Below are 22,383 nucleotides of genomic sequence, written 5' to 3' on the forward strand. Positions count from 1 at the left end.
AGAGAGATGGTCAGAAGACAGATAAACACAGAGAGATACACAGACAGAGCTCTCAACTCCTCCTTCACTTCCCACACATCTACAGTGGCTTCTAGTTGGGGCTGAACCATGGAGGTGGGAGTTCAGTCCAGGTCTCCCATGTGGGTGGCAGGAGGCCAAGGACTGGAGCCAACACTGCTGCCTCCCAGGGTGTGCATTAGCAGGAACTGGAATCAGGAGCTGGAGATGGCACTCTGATATGCAATGTGCCCCTCCCCACTTTTATTTAAAAGTTAACATAATGGTCTCCTTTTGTTGTCAAATAGTTGAAACCTGTGAGTCACTCAGTTGAGGAACAAAATGTTAACCGATGTGTCTAGTTATTCCATCTTGAGATGTACATGATTAAACAAACTTTGTATATACTAGGTCTGAGCTAGAGAAAAGGAATGACTACTGTTGGAAGTATGTAGAGGGGGGCCGGTGCAGAGGCATAGCAGGTAAAGCCGCCTGCAGTGCCAGCATCCCATATGGGAGCCGGTTTGCGTCTTGGCTGCTCCACTTCCAATCCAGCTCTCAGCTATGACCTAGGCCATAGTCTTTGGGCCCCTGAACCCACATGGGAGACCCAGAAGAAGCTCCTGGCTCCTGGCTTCAGATTGGCTCAACTCTGGCCATTGTGGCCATCTGGGGAATGAACCATTAGATGGAAGACCTCTCTCTCTCTCTCTCTCTCTCTCTCTCTGCCTCTGCCTCTCTGTAGCTCTGCCTTGCAAATAAATAAATAAATCTTTTTAAAAAAGGGGGAAAAGAGCAAGTGTATAGAGGGAAAAAAAAACCTTCCTTATAGATTTTTCTATAATGAGAACAATCCATGGTGCATTTGTAAGAGAAAAGGATGATCAGTGTTCCAAAATCAAAGGCTAGTTTGATTTTCATGAATGTTAAGTTCTATGTCTTCCAGATTGAGCAAAGAAAGCAAATGACATACTTAGTTATCTGTAAGTGTTAGTTGGGGAAAAGTGAAGAAAAAATACATTGAATTATTGAATAGTCAAAGTAGTAACACTCCTTTAGTTAAGATATTCATGCTGTGCAGTGTTATGTACACTTATTTTGGCTTTCCACTTAAGTCATTATATTTTGATGCTAACGAACGTTTCTAATGTTAGTATATGAGGGTACTTCCAAAAGTTCATGGAAAAATGAAATTAAAAGGTAAATGTATGGAGTGGATATTTGGCCTAGTGGTTAAGATGCCTGAATCCCACATCAGAATACTTGGGTTCAATTCCTGGCTCAGCTCCTGATAGGAGCTTCCTACCAGTTCAGATCCTGGGAGACAGTGTTGATGGCTCAAGTGACTGGGTCCAGCTAAACATCTGGCCAATAGTATGAACTGAATTCCTGGCTCCTGGCTCCTGGCTCCTGGCTCCTGGCTCCTGGCTCCTGGCTCCTGGCTTCTGGCTCCTGGCTTCTGGCTCTGGCTGTTGTAGGCACTTAGGCAGTGAATGAGCAGATGACGTTCTGTCTGTCTCTTTCTCTGTGTCCCTCAAATAAATAAATAATTTTTTTTAGAAAAGATAAGCTAATTTTGGTGCAAAAAATTTTTGAAATCCATGTACATGAGGGGGTCTTCAAAATGCCCATGGGAAAAAATATTATGAAAAATTATACATGGGTTTCAAAAAATTTTGTGCCAAAGTAAACTTATCTTTAATACCCTTTTTTCCCCATGAGATTTATGCTGTTTCTGCATATGTTGGGAGCAAGTACATGCATACATGAGGATCTTACCCATCCTCACATCACTCACAAGTAGCCATGTTCATGGATCTGTGATGTGAACTGTTCTGTTGTGTGCATCCAGTATGGAAAGTGCTGGTGGTGCAGGGTTGGGGGACACAAAATGTGATCAGATGAAAAACCTGCCCCTTCCACCCCCCAAATTGCTGCTTACAAAATGGAAACACAGGGGCTAGCATTGTGGCATAGTGGATAAAGCTGCTACCTCTGATGCCAACATTCCATTTGTGTCCTGTCTGCTCAACTTCCAATCCAGCTTCCTGCTAATGGCCTGAGAAATGCAGCAGAAGATGACCCAAGTGTTTGGGCCCCTGCACCCACGTGGTAGAATAGGATGAAGCTTCTGGCTCCTGGCTTTGGCCATTGCTGCCATCTGGGGAGTGCACCTCCAGATGGAAGATCTCTCTGTTTCTCCATCTCTCTATGTATCTCTGTCTTTCAAATAAATAAGTATATCTTTATTTAAAAAAAATGAAAACATGTACACACAAATACTTGAAATACAGGATAATAGAAGCCTGTGTTTAACAGAAGCATGTAATGGAGAGACAGTTTAGAGATTTAGGGCGTGAGAGAAATGATCAGGGAAGGCTTCGTGGAAGAAGTACAGATGCTGATTGAAGAACAGCACTCCCTTTAAACCTTGCTGATAGCTGAACAAAGTTCATTTATGTCTAATAGGTCATGGTTCTCAAAAATACAGATTGTTCCTTTTATCCTTACGTGAATGAGAATGTGGAGGAATGTGATCTATGACCCATGGGCTTAGACGGAAGCTATCTGTGAATCCTTTCTTGGTTCTCCCAGCTCTCATTGGACCCTGTGGCCCTGATTCATTGAGCGTGTACCTGGTTGGGCTCTGTTGGTTCCCTAAATTGGCATCTGTGTTCTATTTAAATGCATGATTTGTGATTTAAAGTATCATGCTTGTACTCTTTGAACATATTTTCATGGCAAGCTGCCTCATACCTTTGACCATTTCAGTATTCATTAACTGCTTTGTTGTAGAAAGGAAGAATATGAAACAATGCCTATTAATTGTATTCTATAGATATAACACTGGTAGATAAAAGATTTAGTGATGCAGGCTGTTGAATTAAAGACTAAAAATAAAGAATGCAATCAGGTTTTCATTCAGATTATAACCATCAATTACCAGTTTGAAATCTAGGGCTGATCTTTACTAGTCCCCAGAATCAGGGGAATTAGCCTTGCTTCTTAGGTTCCAGAAAATTTATAATCACTGATTCTGTTTCCCAAATAATGTGGAATAATATTGATTCTGTTTTGATGCAAGAATTAGCTGTGTTCATTGAAAGAGGTCTCCTATGAGCCTTTGAAACAATTTTACCCTAATTATACATAATTTTTAATGAGTTTTGAATGCATATATACTTTGAAATTGAAGTTAGGAACTAGAAAGCCTACTCTGAAAGCCAAGAGACTGAATTTTCAAAAGGTGCCCTGAATAATTGCTCTTATTGGCAAGTGCCAATATTCCCTAAAGGGAATGTCATGTAATTATGTAACTCAGATTACATTTACTCTGGGCTTGATTAGACTTCACGTAGTACTTAATCATAATGTGTCCCTATGTATACTTCCCATATTCAGCACTCGAACTGGATAAGCAGCAGTGATTCACGAATTCTTTCCAGGTAGCCTTTGCTTTCCCTCTATTAGACGTCACTCGGTATGCCGTACACTCATTCGTTCAAGAAAAACTTGTTCCCTACTGTGTTCCCAGCGCTAGCACAGTTCTCTTCCCCCGGGCTCAGTATAAACACAGCTCTGGCCTTCATGGGGGTTACATTCCAGTGTGGAAGGAAAACATGAGGCTGCTAATTATCTGATGGGTGATAGCCAAGGAATACAAGGTGCAAAGAGAGAATGTAGCTGTGTGACCCTATAACCGTTTCTTAATTTTTCTAGGACTCATGTACATGTCTGTAATGAAGATGATGATGCTGATAAATCCATGGGGTGAACAATACCAAATTGTTAAGATGTATAGAAAAAGTAGGACATAGTGTCTAATACATAGCAAAATTTAGTAATTGTTACTAAATTTATTTATTATTAAAATTGTTTTTGGTGGGGGGAGCTTCAGAGAAGTCTTCTCTGAGCAGTTGATTTTTAAGCTGAAAGCTGAGCAGTGGTAGGGATTTGCTAAGTGGAAGACATTTTGGAAGCAAGAACACCATGTTCAACGGCCCTGAGGCAGAGTTGTCCATGATGTTTTCAAAGAACTGGAAGCCATGTGCACCAAACCTGAAGAGAAGGAGAGCTTGGTATGAGTGAGGCAGCAATGGGCAGGGGTGACCAGGTCCCATAGGATGTTGGCCCTGTTAGAGAGGATTTAAGTTTCAAAGGTCAATAAGAATAATTTCCACAGGGCAATGATATTAGATTTGAGCTTTAGAAATGTTATTCCTGCTTTAGCATGGGGAATTATTCAGTAGCTTTCATCAAGAGTTGAGAGTCTGGCTAGGCCATAATGGAAGCTTTCGGAGAAAATATTGGTGAATATATTTGCTCCTGCCACCGTCACAGGCGATGGTCTGCAGAACAACAGCGAGCATCTTAACTGAATTTGCTAATTTCTCCTTTGTCAAGAAATCTGAGGCTGATAGTTATGTGAGCTCACGTGTACGTAGACATCCACGCATGCAACTATATGAACAGAACAAATATACCTGTGCACACACACGTATGTTTAAGAGATGGAAATAAAATAATTTACCAGTCCCTTTCATCTTTAAGATATGATGACAGACGGTGGTGGTCACCATTCACATGAAGATGGGAACGTGCCAAGCATCGCGACTTTATAACAGGGACTCAGAAGCTGTAGAGGCCCAGCAGAATCTGTGTTCTCCCCGTGCACTGGGAGGAACACAGCAGTTGTGCACACACGCAGGAATAGATCATCCTGGGCATCCCCCGAGCTCCGTTTGCAGACAAGTCGTATCTCCACCATGACAAAATTCCCACAAGATTTTGAATTATTAATGTCTTGGAATCTGTGGTATTCAGCAGATATGTTCGGCATTATTGATGGCAAACTTTATCTCTTTTATTTCTGAGACACATAATGAAATAGGGAGTCCCTGAAATAACTGCAGTTAGTGTTTAGGCTAATTTTGTAGGGGCCAGTGGGCTTTCGCCTTAATGTGAATAAATACGATTTTTCTCTCTCACAGCAGATTGCATGGTAGACGGAGAGAGTGAATTGGCACTAATTTATGGACCCTTCCAGCCTTCTCTGTGCAGTACACCCTGTGAGGGCAAGATGCTCTAATTACACTCACTTCACATAATGAGGGCTTTTAATGACAATTACTGATTAGAGTTACGGATGTTTGGGGACCTGTGAAAAGATGTATTGACTTTGCAAAGACAAGACATCATCTGCCTTTTGTGTAGTTAAGTCCCTACCAGTTGACCAGCCACTCAAAGAAATCTAGCTCTACAGACTTGCCCCAAATATCTGAGTGGACTTGGAACCGCAGGGCTGATGCACACTTTATTTCTCAACTCAAAGCAGGTCAAAGAGTTCAAGAATTCTATTTGCTTTTAGCGATGTTTTTACTTGATGCTTTTTTTTTTTCTTTCCTTGGTGATGGTCGCCACAGACTGCTTTTCTGTCTGGTAACAAGAATAACCCATAGACCTGCCTGCTGTTTTTAGAGACATTGATTTGCGCTGTCACAAATGGATACCTGACATTGTTTCCCTCTTAACACGTTTGCAGTGTTCAAATTTGTGGTGCTCGTATTTAAAAGCTCTGCTATACTTTAATACAATTCTCATGTGTATATCTTATATAAAGATTTAAAAATTAAAAAACTAATCAGGGCACAAGTTGATATGGCCTACTTGTCCTTTTTTGAGCAAAGCAGACAGTTTTTGTATGTCAGGATGACATGTAAGACATTTGTTATATACATGACACAGCAACATATATCCTGTAGGATTAGAGTGTTCTTTCTACCTTTAGTGTCTCTCTCCAGTGAAAATAGATCAAGATTTGTGTGTCTGATTTTCCCTTTCAGGTGCTCTGCTCTGAGCATTAGTTAATCCTAAGGCCCTTCTTGCTTTCTTATGTGCCATCTTTAAAACCATGCTTTGCATTTTGAATTTTCTATCTTTATGTCTGGAGAACATAAAGTTTGAATTAAAAGCCAAAAGTTCTTGCAATGCAGTTAAATTCAAGCTCAGTTAATTCAAGTAATTGGTGAAGTAGGAAGGGAAATGGCTAGAGTTTTCTTGGCTCCTCCTGCTTAGAAGGTTCTGGTTCTAATTCTAACTTAAATGATTGCCTTTTATGTAATCTGTGTACTCCTTCACACCTCCCCCATGTGTAGCATAACTTAAACCTTTAATAAGATTTAGCAATACAACAATCATTCATTGAAATCCTAAAAAAAAAAATTTGTCTCGTCAATTTCAATACAGGTTCCTGTGAACTGGTCTATTTGTAACAAAACAATGCATTTATTCATTCATGGAGCAGATGTATTCATTCAATGAACACATATATCTGTAGATTGATCATTGTGAGTAAGGTATAAAATGGGAATAAAAATAGTTGTTCAAATAGTAGAATCAAGGATGTCTTTAATAAGTTCTATTAAAATTACCACCTAACACTTCAGTGTTATCTTCATTATCATTATCCCTAAAAATATTTTTTGAGTACCCATAGGTTGCATTCAACTAACATTTACTGAACACTTACTGAGCTCTGCCACTGGGCAAAGTGCTTTCACATCCATTAGCTCACAAATCCTAGGGATGGTCATCTGCATTTTATAGCTAAGGACTGTGTGAATCAAAGAGCCTAATGAGGTGATTTGTCCAGGTTCTCAAAACTGGGAGGCTAAACCACCAGACCTCTTCATTCCAAATATGTGATTCATGTTTGTAAAACAGCCATTCCCACTCCCTGTCCTGTTGTATTAAAAGATGAACAGTGACCTTGGACGTGAAGTCCTTGAGACTGAAATGGTGTGGGCTGGGCCAGGCTGAAGGCAGGACCCAGGACCCAGGACCTTCATCCAGGTCTCCCATGTCAGAGGCAGGGGCCTCAGCATTTGGGCCATTCTCCGTTGCCTTCCCAAGCTACTCTCAGGCCATTACCACAAAACTGGATCAGAAACTGAGCAGCCAGGACAAGAACCAGTGCCCATGTGGGATGCCAGCATTGTAGGCAGCTGCTTTACCTGCTTACTGCAACAACGGCCCCCCTGCTTGAGTTTTTTCCAAGGTCATATTAAATGGTTAGTAGAGAAGTAACTGATTCTCACTTGAGGGATTTGGTGAAATTGCCATTTAAAAAAAGCAGAGCTAAAATCACCTAGATTATCACCAGAAACTCCCTCTACCCCCAAAGAAAAAGTCCCTTAATTTTGCATGTTTCTAGGGTGTGCTGCTCAAAGTATTGCTGTTGATCATGATCAATCAAAAAATTAAAAACCAAATCAATCTATTAAAGAGTCTATGGACCATGATGTCACTTTTTGTGATAATAGGAAGTATCAGCTTTTCTTTGTTTATCTCATCAAGTCAAGTTACTTTTTTTTCTTGTTTTGTCTAAATAGTATTAGGCATTGAATTTACATATACCTAAGCAGGCACAGACACCTGATTTTAAGCAAATTATTTTACAGACATTTATGAAACACCTTAGGTGATGGATATTAACAGTACACAGGTGAGCAAGACAAAAATCATAAGCCAACACCCCACATGTGACCTTGGACATAGTACTTGATCTCATTACACTTTAGCTTACTGTTGTAATATAGTACTAATGTCTACTTCATAAAGCTGTTGTGAGGATTCAGTGACACAGTATGTGTAAAGTGCCACATCTTGAAAAAGAAAGTGCTATTATTTTATCACTACCATTAACACTACTAAAGTTAAGCAATTTGCATAAAATCGTAAAGAAAGTTGCCAAAAGTATTAGAAAGCCTCCAAATCTCCCTGCAGTTCTCTCAGAGACAAGCATTTATATTTAGTGATTTTGCAGCTGTTAATGGAGTGCCTCCTGTCTGCATGAGGCTTTGCAAAGCTTGAAAAAGACAACTTGCTATGGTTTATGCTTCCTGTTTCAAGTACTCATGGACTGTCAGGGGATGGGAGACATACACATAAATAACTTCTCTGCCGATAAGAGAGTGGTATGTGGCATAAAAGAGATGGTGATTTCAGAAGGAAAATTGGGATCTGAGGGCCTTGAGTTGGGTTTTGAAGTTTGAATGGAATTTGAACAAATGAAGAGCAGCAGAAGTGCATTCCAAGGAAAGGAAACTGTGAGTTGCGATACAGGAAGTGGTGAGAGTTCAGAGGCTGGAGAAAGGATCTCTGCAGGGCCAGGACGCAGAAGGCATTCCCAGGCATGGGATGTTTGAGTACCTGCTGCACTGTTCAGGTGAGGAGTGTCACGTGTTACAAAGTCTGCAAGTCATGGAGAGGGAGTTTCAGGGCAGAGGGTTGAGAGAGGTAGCAAATTGTTAACAATTACAACTTTATAAAGAGCTGGCAGAGAATATGTGGCGAAGAGGCCGACCAAATATAGAGCAATTTTTAATATACAGTAATGTCCCTTCTAGATATCAGAACCCAGGGATTGATAACATCCCAAATCTGTTTAAAATAACATTATTGATTTCAGACTTCTTATAAAATTGCTGCATTATGTCTTGAGTTTCCTCTTCAAGACATTTGTGATTTTCTATGTGAGAAAAATCCAAAACTGAATCTTGACTCATGACACTCTTTTCTGTTACACACCCTGGATATCTTGAGACAGAATTATGTCTGTGTTAGCAGGGAAAAGGGGTTTAATACAATCAACACTGGTGACCTTTCCTTGGTACTTTCTAACCCTCTTTTGGCACCACCTTCTCAAACACGACTTCCACATTTTCTTTCGGAATAAGCCTCAGAAACCACTGACAGTTCAAGTTATCTCCTTATCTATTGTGCTCTGCAACTTCACCATGCAACATAAGTGAGTATTCTTACTGTTTCAGGGAAAATATTATAAAGGCAAAGAAAGTAAAAGATAACAAAAAATATGAATTAAAAGGCTGTTCCTCAACAGTCAAGGCAAGGTTGTTTGAAGTCATTGTTTCTCAAAGTGCCACTTAAATTTATACATGGTACATTTTAGGTGCTCTATTAGTTGTCACAGGTCAGGGAGAACATATAGAATTTGTCCATTTGGGACTGGCTTATTTCATTAAGTATGATGTTTTCCAGTTTCATCCATTTTGTTGTAAATGACTGGACTTCACTTTTTTTTTACTATTGTGTTGTATTCCATGGTGTACATATTCCATAATTTATTTATCCAGTATTCAATTGACAGGCATTTGGGTTGATTTCATGTCTTTGCTATTGTGAATTGAGCTGCAATAAACATGGAGGTACAGATAGTTTCTTCATATGCTGATTTCATTTCCCTTGGGTAGATTCCCAGGAGTGGGATGGCTGCCGTGTTTTGTGGTAGGTTTATTTTCTGCCCTCTGAGGTATGACCACACTGTCTTCCATAGTGTCTTTATCAGTTTACATTCCCACCAACACTGGATTATGGTACTTTTTTTCCCACATCCTCACCAGCATTTCTTGTTTGTTGATTTCTGTATGAAAGCCATTCTAAAGCAGGGGAGGTGAAACCTCATTGTGGTTTTGATCTGCATTTCTCTGACAGATAGTAATCCTGAGCATTTTTCATGTGTCTGTTGGCCATTTGGATTTCCTCTTTTGAGAAGTACCTGTTTAAGTCCTTTCCCCATTTCTTAACCAAATTGTTTGTTTTGCTGTTGTTGAGTTTATTGATCTCTTTATATATTCCAGTTATTAATCCTGTATCAGTTGTATAGCTTGCAAATATTTTCTCCCATTCTGTCAGTTGTCTCTTCGCTTTACTAATTGTTTCTTTTGCCGTACAGAAGCTTCTCAATTTGATGTAATCCCATTTGCCGATTTTGGCTTTGATTGCCAAAATCTCACATACAAAACCACGAATGTCTCTTTGTCCATGCTGATGTCTTGTTGGGTTTCCCCGATGTTCTTTAATAATTTGATGGTGTCGGGTCTTAGATTTAGGTCTTTAGTCCATTTTGAGTAGATTTTGGTGAGCGGTGTCAGGTAAAGGTAAGTGTGTGCATATGTATGTGTCTGTGATTTTAACAATTCACACAAATGATAGCATATCATATAAAAGTTCTCATGTTGATTCTTGCTGTTAATTTTAGATTGTTTAGAGCATACTGCTGTCATGGGTTCCCAGATGTGAAATAGATGGGTCTAAAAGCTTATTTTTAAATTTGATAAATAATTTTCTTCTTATGAGACTCTACCATTTTATCTTCCTTCCACTGTGTGGGGGAATGCTGGTTTCCTCCACCCTCACCAACAGTGGCTATCACCAGTTAGTAAATTCTTTAGGAGAAAATATTGTCTTGTTCAAATATGTACTTATTAACTCTCTTATTTCTTATCAATTACTTATTACAAATGAGGTTGAACAGTTTTTCAAATGTTTGTTGATGTTTCCTTTTTCCTTGGTAGTATAATATTCTGATTTTGTATTTCTATGAAGTTTTAAATAATTTTGTAAAATTAACCTTCCATCAATGATGTTTTGATCAATGATAGATCACATAGGCAATAATTATGGAACTGAAAAGTTTCACTGCCCAGTGCTGTCTTAACCATCTTAACATCAAGGCACAATGCGACACCCATGTGTTTGTAGTGATAGTCATGAGAAGCAATCTATTGCACTACCAGTCATGTAAAGGTGTAACAAAACAGTTATGTACTGTACCTAATAACTTTATTAATAATAAATGACCACACTACTGTTTTATGTACACATTGTTATATATATACATGTTTATATATATATATATATAATGTGTACACTTACACATTGTTTATATATACATGTTTACATATACATTGTTTATATACACATGTCTTATATACATTATACCATATTTTGATTATCGTTGGGTATACTCCAGCTTATTAAAATAAGTTTTCTGTAAAGCAGTATGCTGTGTGAGGCTGGCAACAGTCTCCTATATCTTGTATTTTTGCAAATCTCTTGCATCTCTTGATTCTGTCATTTTCTAGTGTTGTTGATTCAACTTCATGTTGGTTTGTTCATCGTGGTCCTAGGAGCAATAGGCTAACATTGTGTGTTTGTGTTTGTGTGTGTGTGCACACGCCACATGGCTTAGGTATGTGGTAGGCTATCCCATATAGATTTGTGTGAATACTTTCTATGATCTCACATTTTTGAAATCACCTAATGACATATTTCTCAGAACAGGTCCCCATGGGTGAGCAATGCATGACTGAATATATATTGTATAGCTTTAAAAAATAAAAATCTGATAAAAGACTAATAATAGAATCTCTTAGTTCATCGTTGGCTATTTGACCAATTGTTCTCTTAAGCAACTAGGATAAGCACCCAGGATACAAAGAAGTACTTGTATGTTCACATATTTTTATCCATTTTTTCTTTACTCTTTTACATAGACTTTATAAACTAGTCTGTTACATGTATCAAAAATGTTATTTCTAGTAACTTATCTTTTAGCTGTAAAATAGTTTTATCAGCTGGCACCGTGGCTCAATAGGCTAATCCTCCACCTAGCGGCGCTGGCACACCGGGTTCTAGTCCCGGTCAGGGCGCCAGATTCTTTCCCGGTTGCCCTTCTTCCAGGCCAGCTCTCTGCTGTGGCCAGGGAGTGCAGTGGAGGATGGATGGCCCAAGTGCTTGGGCCCTGCACCCGCATGGGAGACCAGGAGAAGCACCTGGCTCCTGCCTTCGGATCAGTGCGGTGCGCCGGCCGCGGCAGCCATTGGAGGGTGAACCAACGGCAAAAGGAAGACCTTTCTCTCTGTCTCTCTCTCTCACTATCCACTCTGCCTGTCAAAAAAAAAAAAAGATAGTTTTATCATTTATAGTTTAAAAAGCTGCACAATTAAATTTATAAATCTTTTTCTTTATAGCTTCTGGAAATTACTTTTTTGAATTATCAAATTTTATTTTATATGAATAGTCTTTGTTAATCCACCAAATACCAGTTCTGAGTACTACATGAGATTTTTGTTAGACTTTCATCAGTGACATTGCTGATTAGTAGGCAATTCTTTGGAGAGCAGAAATACCAAATTTCATCTTAGTATTCCTATGTCCATCTAGAGAGCCTCTTGTGCTGTCCTGTTTCACACATGAAGACTACAAATATAATGTTAGTCCTCAGATAATTTTGTACAATACCTTCAAGGTGTTTCCATGGAGACTGAGGCCAGAGTGATTCAAGTGACATCCCCCAAGTTATACAGTTAATCAGTACCAGCATTCAGACTAGAATCTTTGAACAAGAGTCTCTTTGATTTCTGTCCTAATGCTATTTCTTAAGTAAGTAAACAAATAAATTTAAAGTGTTTAGAAGGTGCCTGACATCCAATAAATGCTCATAAGCATTAGCTCTTATCATTATTTTGCTGTTGTCATTATTAAAAAAGGAACACAGCTCTGGAATGAGTCTTGTGATTGAATCTCAATGACCTTAATAGTCAGTTGTTAGCCCTTCTGAGCCTCAGGTTTCTCACTTGTAAAATGGAACCCATGTCATAGGGGGTTGAGAGAATTAAGTAAGTTTTTACATGTTAAGGACTGCCTGAGAAAATTCATCTTGATGTAAGTATCTGCTATTATTACAGAACTTTCAGTCTTTAAAAGAAACTTAAGCCACCTAATCTTGTCTAAGTACTTCCCATCTCTTCTGGAGTTGTAATTGTAAGCACATTCTAAAGTCGTCTAAAAATATTCACTTATGTTGTATGGTAAAGTTGCAGAGCACAATAGATAAGGAGATAACTTGAACTGTCAGTGGTTTCTGAGGCTTACTCCGAAAGAAAATGTGGAAGTCGTGTTTGAGAAGGTGGTGCCAAAAGAGGGTTAGAAAGTACCAAGGAAAGGTCACCAGTGTTGATTGTATTAAACCCCCTTTCCCTGCTAACACAGACATAATTCTGTCTCAAGATATCCAGGGTGTGTAACAGAGAAGAGTGTCATGAGTCAAGATTCAGTTTTGGATTTTTCTCACATAGAAAATCACAAATATCTTGAAGAGGAAACTCAAGACATAATGCAACAATTTTATAAGAAGTCTGAAATCAATAATGTTATTTTAAACAGATTTGAGATGTTATCAATCCCTGGGTTCTGATATCTAGAAGGGACATTACTGTATATTAAAAATTGCTCTATATTTGGTCGGCCTCTTCGCCACATATTCTTTGCCAGCTCTTTATAATGTAGTTCCATCATCCGTTATTCAGTATGCTATGGTAACTCCTGGAATACTGGACTTCTTGCCATTCACATTTAAGTTGAAGGACACTATTTAAGGCCAATTTAAAAATCTCACCATTTAATATTATCTATTCCATGAGTTTCCCTGAGTAATTCACATATTGAGCTCCACCTATGTTTCAACTCTCTACTAATCACTAGGGATACAAAGCTGTAAGCAGCCCCAGTCCTTCAGAAAGTCTATTGGGTGAAACAGTCATGAGAACAAGTAATTGAGCACAGTGTTAGTGCCGTGATGGTGTAGGTTTAATGATGGCACAAAGGAAGAAATGACTGATCAGAAAGAAACCCCATACTGGAGCACCAGTTCAAATCCCAAGTCCTGAGAGCTCTGCTTCCAATCCAGCTCCCTGCTAATGTGCTTGAAAAAGCAGAAGGCGCAGGCCCAAGTACTTGAACCCCTGCCACCCATGTGAGAGACCAGGATCCTGACTTTGGCCTGGCCTAGCCCCTGCCAGCATTGTGGCCATTTAGGGAGCGAACAGGCAGATTTAGGATTTCTCCCTCTTACTCTGTCTGTCTCCCAAAGAAAGAGAGAGAGAGAGAAGAAAGGAAAAAAGAAACAAATAAATCTTTTTAAAGAACAATCAGTAAAAGATGTCTAGCGATCTTTATCCATTCATTGGTGTTACTCCATACTGTTGCTAGAATTGCATTGCTTGACAAGTATAATCTCTACATTATGGTAACAGAGCCTAGCTTACTTAGATTGTTTGTAAAGGTGAAAACAACCTTTGCAACAAAGCCCTGTGTTGATTAGAATTTTTCTTTCATCTGGTGAATTTAAGAGTGGTTGAATTGCTTCCCTAAGGATGGGAAGCGTCTTTTCTTTCTACATTTAAAAATCATTATTGTTTATGTATTCTTTCATAAACTATTGACACCACAGACGCTTCTTAAAGACTCCTTGAAATGTCTGCCTCTGTAGATTTTAGATTCGAGGGCTAAGCAGTCTTCTTATGACACATAGAGAGCAGGCTTAGAAAAAGGTATGAATGCTGTCTGGGTGATTGATAACATGGCCGTCTGTCTCAGGGGCTAGCTTCTGGAAAGGGCCATCCAAGGGTGGTTTTATGAACAATTGCCTAAGGCTGTCTTGGGCTAAGTGTGTGGTAGAAACAGAACTGGCTCCTTGGGGAAAAGGAAAAGAAGGCCCTGCATCCCTGAAGACTGATGGCTTCTCTTTGTCTGATGAAAGAGTGGCATTGACAGAGTGCAGAGTGGATGACAGCAAATCTAACTTGTCTCCAGTGAAAATTTTTCTTTGGCTGGGTGGACGGATTCAAATTGTGAAGTCTATTTGGGATGAGTTATCTGCAATCTCTTCCTATCCCTGGAGAGAATGAGAATGACTAATTGAAGCATCCCTTAACAGTAATTGAGACGGATTGAAAGGGGAAATGAGTAATTAACCTTGAGCCTCCTCATGGTGCTGTGCTTGGTAATGGCAGAGTAAGTTTCTGGGGGTTCCTCAGTGGTTCAATTTCAGAGAAGTCCACATCCCCCCTGTAATTAGCTTTCACAGAAACATGTTTCCGTCCCAACTTACATTTCAGATACTTGTTGCTCTGTTTCACATCATGCTATTAATGAAAGTTTGTTACTCATGACTGAAAACCAAAAACAGATTTCCTCAGAAGCTAATTATGCTTAAGCTTTTAGTCCCCTCATTTGCATGGGCCCCCTCTGAAGCCCTGGAAATAATTTTGTATACCCTCTTTAAGGAAGAGCCCCAAATTGTTCAGGCTTCAAGTCTCACAAAACCGGGATTTGTCTCTCCTGATAATATTTCTATTATAAGTGAACTGGCAAAGTTTGAAAAGTTTGACAAAACGATGGCAACATTTCTTCATTCCACAGAGATTTTGGAACTATTTGAATATAATAAATGCTTAGATCTACTTCTACTCACTCTAAATTATCTTCTTTTGAGTTAAGATCAACACTGTGTAGCTAACTACATGTTTTCCTATGTTAGAGTGGCTAGGTTATTCCCACTGTATGGTCTTAGTAATATTAAAAAGGATAAGTAGAAGAACCAAAAAAATATGATATATTGATATAAAGGGATCAGTTTGTATATTTCTGTGTACTGGTACAACAATTATAAATAGGAATCAAATGCATGTGTTTTAAAAAGTCTAAACAGATTTCCTCTATTGTTGTGATGCAATTCATCTTTCTGTCCCATCCCAACACCTGATTTAGTGGCTCACATGTATGTGGTAAGAAAGTATTTGTTAAATTGAAACCAAGTATATTTGTTGAATGAATTGCTTTTAAAACTAAAAGCAAATGTTAGCATTATCTCTCTAGTTTGAAAAATATAAAATGGACAGGTATTGTGGCTCATCAGGTTAAGCACCTGCTTGGAATGCCTGCACCCCATATCAGAGTACCTGGTTCCAGTCCAGGCTACTCCACTTCTGATCCAACTTCTTGCTAAGGGGATTCTGAGAGGCAGGAGGCGATGGCTGGAGTGATTGAGTCCCTGACAGCCGTGTGGGAGATGCAGATGGAGTTCTTGACTCCCGGTTCAGCCTGGCCCAACCCTGGCTGATGTGGCCATTTAGGAAACTGAACCATCAGAAGGAAGATCACTCTCTCTATTTCTGAAGTTTTGCCTTTCAAATACATAAATATAAATGAGTAAACATTTTAAAAATAAAAATATAAAACATATAACCTAAATATACTGCTTTGTGTATTAATGACAAGTAATTTTATAGATAATATCTAATTTTTTAATTTCTGCTTTCCCAGAAATTAGATAATCATTTTTTTGTGATTATGACCAATATTACATCGGAAGCCTATCACCACGTTATGACTTGTTTAGTGAATGTCTGGTTAATTTAGACAACCTGTATGCCTTGTCTAAAACTCCTCGTATAGTAAAAAGATGTGTTTTTCACTTTTTTTTAATTGTTGTGATTAATTTGGTTTTTCTCCTTTAGATGGTGTTGTAGGTTAACCCAAAGAAAAGAAAACTAATATATACATGCTTTTATACAAATTTTTATTTGACCAGTAGTACTTCTTGTTATATTATATTTGAAACTTATCCTTTGGATATTTTTTTTTTCACAATGAATATCAAATTTTGCTTCATTCTGCTTTGTAAGAGAGAGAGACTAAGTTTCTATTTCCTACTCACTCATATTTTTACAGACACACACAGTTATTTGGCAAACAGATGTCTATATAGTATGAATCACTGAACAAACGCTGAACTGTGTAATTGACAAGAGCTGGAGTCATTCTTCAAGCTATTGGTAATTTTACATCCCTGAGCTTGGAGTAATACATCTGATTTAATACTGAATGGTGAGATGGTTTAGAAATACTCAGTGTGAGAGTAGTATTGCTGTGCTCTTAGGCAGGAATAAAGAAAATTAGGAAGGAGTACAGTACTCTAGACCAAAATGGTATCAACATTGCCCATTTAACATTTTTTGTTCCAACTGAATGGTTCTAAAGTTGGGGGTTTTCTTTGGAAAAGCTAATTTTTCACAATTCTAATGTTCTCAGTTGTTTGCACAGTTTCACGAGTAAATAAATAAGACAAAATAATTTGTTCATTTTAGACCAGTGGTCCTAGTGTTGGATAAACGTATGTCTTACTAGCAACGCCAATTACAATATTGAGAAAACCAGTAGCTATTTTACTGTAGTCTTATTTCTCAAAGACCTATTTATAATGGTGATCTTCAATTAAAGATCTATTTATCAATTAACCATAGAGCTGAGGTTGCCAGTACATGGGTACACATGTGTTAAAGATGGTCACTTTTGGTTGGAGTAAAGGATAAGTAATTGTTGAGAACAACATGCCTCCCCGTGATATACAGACTAATAGGAGCTGTAGGGCCAGCATATATCTGAACACATAGGACCCTGAAGGTTTTGTGAGCTAGAAGATAGAATGAAAGTAATTTGGGCTGCATTCCTAAGTCTGCAATTCTGTTAGGCCAGTTCAGACACTCTCCACAGGAAGCGGACATTGAGGTCAGAAGTTGGGTCAAAGCCTTTTAATTGTGAGCCTCCATGATGCCTCTGGGCTTGGGTCAATAGCCTGAAAGGCTGTGTTTGTGGGCCTGGAAAGGGGATATTATGGGGGCTCAGGTGGTCCACCAGACTGCTCTAATACTCAATTGTGAGAAGCAGATTATCTGCTTTTCAGATTATCTGATCTTCTATCATCTGCCATCCCATTGGGCTTTCAGTTACCAAGGATGGAACTAAGCTGTGAGGTGCAGGAAGTTAGGCACAGTGGATTCCGTGTGCAATCCCATTTCAGAACCAACTATAAATCAATCAATTGGTATTTATTAAATGACTTTAGGTTTATTTGGCTTGGCATTTTCTATATCTTAATCTGTATTCTCTAGAGTTGCATAAACCGTATTTTATTTTCATCTTCTGGAAATATTTAGACTAAAAACCAGACATGTCATGAAATCCACACAGAATGGAATGACTTATGCTCCTCAGGGTCTCTATAATGTAGGTGTAGCATTGCGATGTAATTTAACTTCTCTGGGAACTCGTGAAGCTGTTCCAGCCTGGGCTGCCCTTGGTGCCCTGGTTGTCTTGGTTGATTGTGCCCCTTCAAGGCAGCTGTGGTTTGGTCAAACTGACCCTGTGAGTCAGTTTCTATGGATTAGAAAATTAGGGGTATATTGTAAATTAGGTTTTATTAAAGACCAAAACATTATCATCATTCTCCCAAGTTTTCTGAAATGAGAAGAAAAATAGAGGGAATGAAAAAGAAGAATGGGCTCGGGTCAGTACCTTCCAAGGCTCTGTTTGTAGGCACAAAAAAGGCAGGGAGGATTGTGATACAGAGAGCGAGAGAGATAACACTGAGACTATTACAAATTTTCTCCATAACTGGGCAGGTAGGCAGATCATATCCCTGATAAACTGTTGATAAGGCAGTGGCATAGGAAAGCATCCCCACACACTTTAAAGCAAAATGACAGACTCAGTGTGGACCTTTTTCTCACAAGCAGAACATGCCTTCCTCTCAAAGTACTGCTTGCAATGCCAGTTTTCTCTGCCTAATCATATTCCAACAGCCCTGGCATAGATGCTGCCACAGAGAGAACATCGATTAGAACAAGTGAACAAGAACATTTGACTTCATCAACCATGTCACTTGTTTTTTATACTTATTTACTTGAAAGGCAAAGTTAGAGAAAGAAAGAGAGCGCTTCCATCCACTGATTTACTCCTCCAATGACTGGGACTGAACCAGGAACAAGCCAGGAGCCTGGAACTCCACCTGGGTCTCCCATGTGAGTGACAGGGGCCCAGATATTTGGGCCATCCTCAGATGCTTTCCCAGGTACATTATTGTCGCTCCCCCTCTTCGTGGAGGAACGACACTAAGCCCTGCCTAGGCTTCATATCCGAGTCACGGCACCATTATGTCGCTCCCCCTCTTCGTGGAGGAACGACACAGGACCCTGCGCTGTTCTTTTTGTCTGCTCGGCCTTCCCCGGGTTTGCTGCTGGTTCTTCCCGGGTTGGCTACTATCCCTTCCACCTCCGTGGAAGGGCAGTCCCCCCTGGCCACATTCCCCACTTCCGCAGGGGAGCGGCACACCGCCGGCCGGCTCTCTCGGGGGCTGCACAGGTGTTCCCCTTAGATGTTCCTGGTGCATGCCGTCTCTCTCCTCCTTTATAGTCCTCCTCTGCCAATCCCAACTCGGCTGCCCACACGCCGAGTACGCTGCTCTCCTCCAATCAGGAGCAAGTCCTACAGTTTATTGGTTGAACTGGAGGCAGCTGTGTAGAAGCTGTTTTCTTCTCTCCCAGCGCCATATTGTGGGAGAGCAGGTGCATAGAATAAGTCTTAATTCCAGTAACAGTCTAGTCCGAGCTGCTCCCCACACATTATTAGGGAGCTGGATTGGAAGTGGAGCAACTGGGATTTGAATTGGCACTCATATGGGATATCGGTGTCACAGATGGCAGCTTAACCCCCTGTGCCACAACACCAACCCCAATTTCCCCTATTTCACCTTTTTTTTTCCAAAAAAATAAATCTATTGATGACTTGGTTTTATGTTAGTAGAAATCTTACAATACTGACCTGTAAACTGTGAATTTTGAATTTTGTCAGCAATTTTAGATCTCTTATTATTTAACAGATAGCCATTTCACACCTGCTTGGTGCCGGGGAATGTGCTAGGTACTTTAGTTACATAAGCTAATACACAGACTTAGGTCCTTGCCCCTGTGCAGTTTGCTACCATGATGCTGTGATGTAATAAGAATATGTTTGGACTCTGTTCTCTGGTTCCTGACACCCAGCTCCTAGATCTTTTGTAGATAGGGGCTCTGGGAGAGTCTTTTTCGTTCTAGTATTTGGTCTTTGACCTTGGGTTCCTGATTTGAGCTCCTAAGACTTTGTGATTTCCTGGAAGATAGAAGCATCTTTTGTTCCAATGAGGCAACTGCTGGTGGGCTCCCGGGTAGCCTCAGGATGACAGCTGGTTGCCAAGGGAACCAACAATGTGATTAGAGGGTTAGAACTTTCAACCCCCACGATGCTGACCTCTGGGGAAGTGGGAAGGACTGAAGGTGGAGGTAATCACCAATGGCCAATGACATAATCAATCATGCCCATGTAATGAAGCCTCCATAAAAATCCAGAAGGCAGTGTTCCGAGAGCTTTGGAATAGTAGATCTCTCAAAGGTGCATGTGTGGAGAAGGCCTGGAAGCTCTATGTCCCTTCTCCCACAATCTGTGCATCTCTCCTGTCTGTTTATCTGTACCCTTTGTAATGTCTTTTATAATAAGTGAGTAAACATGTTTCCCTGAGCTCTGCATGCCTCTCTAGCAGATCAGTCAAATCTGAGGCAGGAGTCACGAGTACCCCTATTTACAGCCAACTGGTTACAAGTACATGTTACAGTCTGGGACTTCCAGTTAGCACCTGCAGTGGGTGGCAGTCTCACGGGCTAAGAGACACTGTCTCCAGGAATTCCAGATGTTGGCTGGGTGTATGGGGAAGTTTACCTCTACACAACTGATACCACAAGCGTTACGCTGAGCGAGAGTAGGAAAAAAAAGCTTTGAGTTTTTCCGAGTCCTGCCAACATCATGCTGGGAGGAGATAGCCAATCAAAAATAGTAATAATAATAATAAGCAAGTTATACAGTTTGTTAAAAGGAGATAAATGCTAAGGAAAAAGAAAAAAAAAAAACAAGGGAAAAAGAAGAGTTAAGATCAAGGGAGTTAGATGTATTGGTGCAGGGGTGAGGAGGTGCAATTTAAGAAGGTTGATCAAGTTGGCCTCATTTAGGAGGGATAAGAACTTGAGGACCACTAGGAGATCAGTAATAAAGCTTTCTGGAGAGCATTCCAGGCAAAAAGAGTGGTGCAAAGTTGACAGAATGAATCCCCATGGGTATTCAGAGACCCTGTTCTTATAAATCAGAACTGTAATGCTTGGCTAAAATCATTCTTTCATTATCGAGCTACTGTCTATACTGTTTTTTTTTTTTTTTTAGGTAATTGAACAATCTTGAAAGCAAATGGTTTCTCTTCATGTGTCTATGCTCATTCATGTTTTTCCAACATCTGAGACATTTTTTAAATACCTTCCCCCTTTTGAGAAGTGTAAATCATAGTATTGGTTAGTTAAAATGAGTTCATGTATTGAAACAAATTGAATTCCTTTAGAAATCTTAACAAGTACATTGTACTTTTCATAGTAGCTACAGCTGGAGTAGCTATGAAATGGAAGGAAAAACATTTATTGATTGTCCGTTATATAAGGAGCACTAGGTTAAGTCCTTTGTGTGTGTTGTCTCATATATTCTCTATAATATCTCCATGAGGAAAATTCTATCATCTCCATTTTGTAGAGGGTTGTAAAAGATTAAGTAAATTGCTGAAGCCTCAAACTAGAAAATGGGGAAACCACATCCTAACCCAGATCACTAGCATCTGAGGCCGGTGAATATCACCACAGTTTGTCCATTTTCCTAGAAGGAACCTCGTGGTCACTTTTGTCCCTTATGCTTCCCTCACTCTGCACAGTTAACTGATCAGTCCATCCTGTTGATTTTGCCACTTGAATATCTGTCAGGTTAATCTACCTTTCTCCATCTCTGTCACAAGCACTGTAGGTCAGCCATCATCTCTCATAATCTGGCTAGTCCCCTGGCCTCCAGTCCTGATTACGTGTTAACGTGACTTAAGTTTTGTTTTGTTTTGTTTTGTTTTAAGAAAAAATCTTGTTGTGGGACCCACTCCAGACCAATTAAATGAGGGTATCAATGTGGTAGAGCTTGCACATTGATCTATTTTTAAAAAAACCTCTTCATGAGTGCATTCTGATGTGTATCCAAGGTTGAGAACTACACAGTCCCTAGACTGATGGTCCAACTTAACAATTTACTCAACTTTATGATGGTGCCAAAGGGATGTGCATTCAATAGCATGGTACTTCAGAGTCAGAATTTTGACCATGTTGCAGGCTAGCAATATGAGATACAAGACTCTCTTGAGATGGCTGGGCAGTGATGGTGAGCGCAGCTTCCCATCAGTCCCATGCTTAGGAGAGGAAACAGCCAGGGCTGTAGAATGTGCTGTGTTGCTAAGTCAGAAGATTCACTATCAAACACGTTTTCAACTTATGATATTTTCAATTTCTGATGGGTTTGTCAGGCTGGAACCCCAGGTAGGTTGAGGGGCACCCACACTGTGTTAGACGCTTTTATGATGGAAGCCCTTCCCTATCCCATCCCTACAGCCACATTCCTCTCAGGATCACATTTAAACTTTTCCCTAGGGCTCTTCTGGACCTGGTCCCTGTGCATACCTTGGCAGTCCTTGTAAATCATATCAAATCATTATTGTATTGTAACTCCAGGGATGTCCATTTGTATTTCTTCTCAGGCTGCTAAAAACGTTCTTCCTCCAGGTATTGTTGAATAATGATCAGAAAACCATTAAGTACACTAAGAAACTATAAATGAACCTCATGAAAGCATTGTTTTGGGAAGCAGATGGGGCACCTTGATATGCTGAGCTCAACAAATCACAATCTAGATCTTCCTACTAATGCTAAAACCTGCATGAATATTTTGACTTCCCCTTTTGTAATCTATACTATTAAATGCCATGAGAATAAATAATGGTAAAACAACTTATTTGGGCAA

At 39.7% G+C, this 22,383-nt stretch overlaps 1 protein-coding gene across 11 annotated transcripts in view; it reads left to right on the plus strand.

Moving 5' to 3' along the window:
* SLC10A7 (solute carrier family 10 member 7) overlaps window positions 1-22,383 on the plus strand; it is a 290,444-nt gene that overhangs the window by 142,051 nt on the left and 126,010 nt on the right. The window lies entirely within an intron of this gene.

Source organism: Oryctolagus cuniculus, chromosome 8 (genome assembly GCF_964237555.1).
Source record: "Oryctolagus cuniculus chromosome 8, mOryCun1.1, whole genome shotgun sequence".
Classification (NCBI taxonomy): Eukaryota; Metazoa; Chordata; class Mammalia; order Lagomorpha; family Leporidae; genus Oryctolagus; species Oryctolagus cuniculus.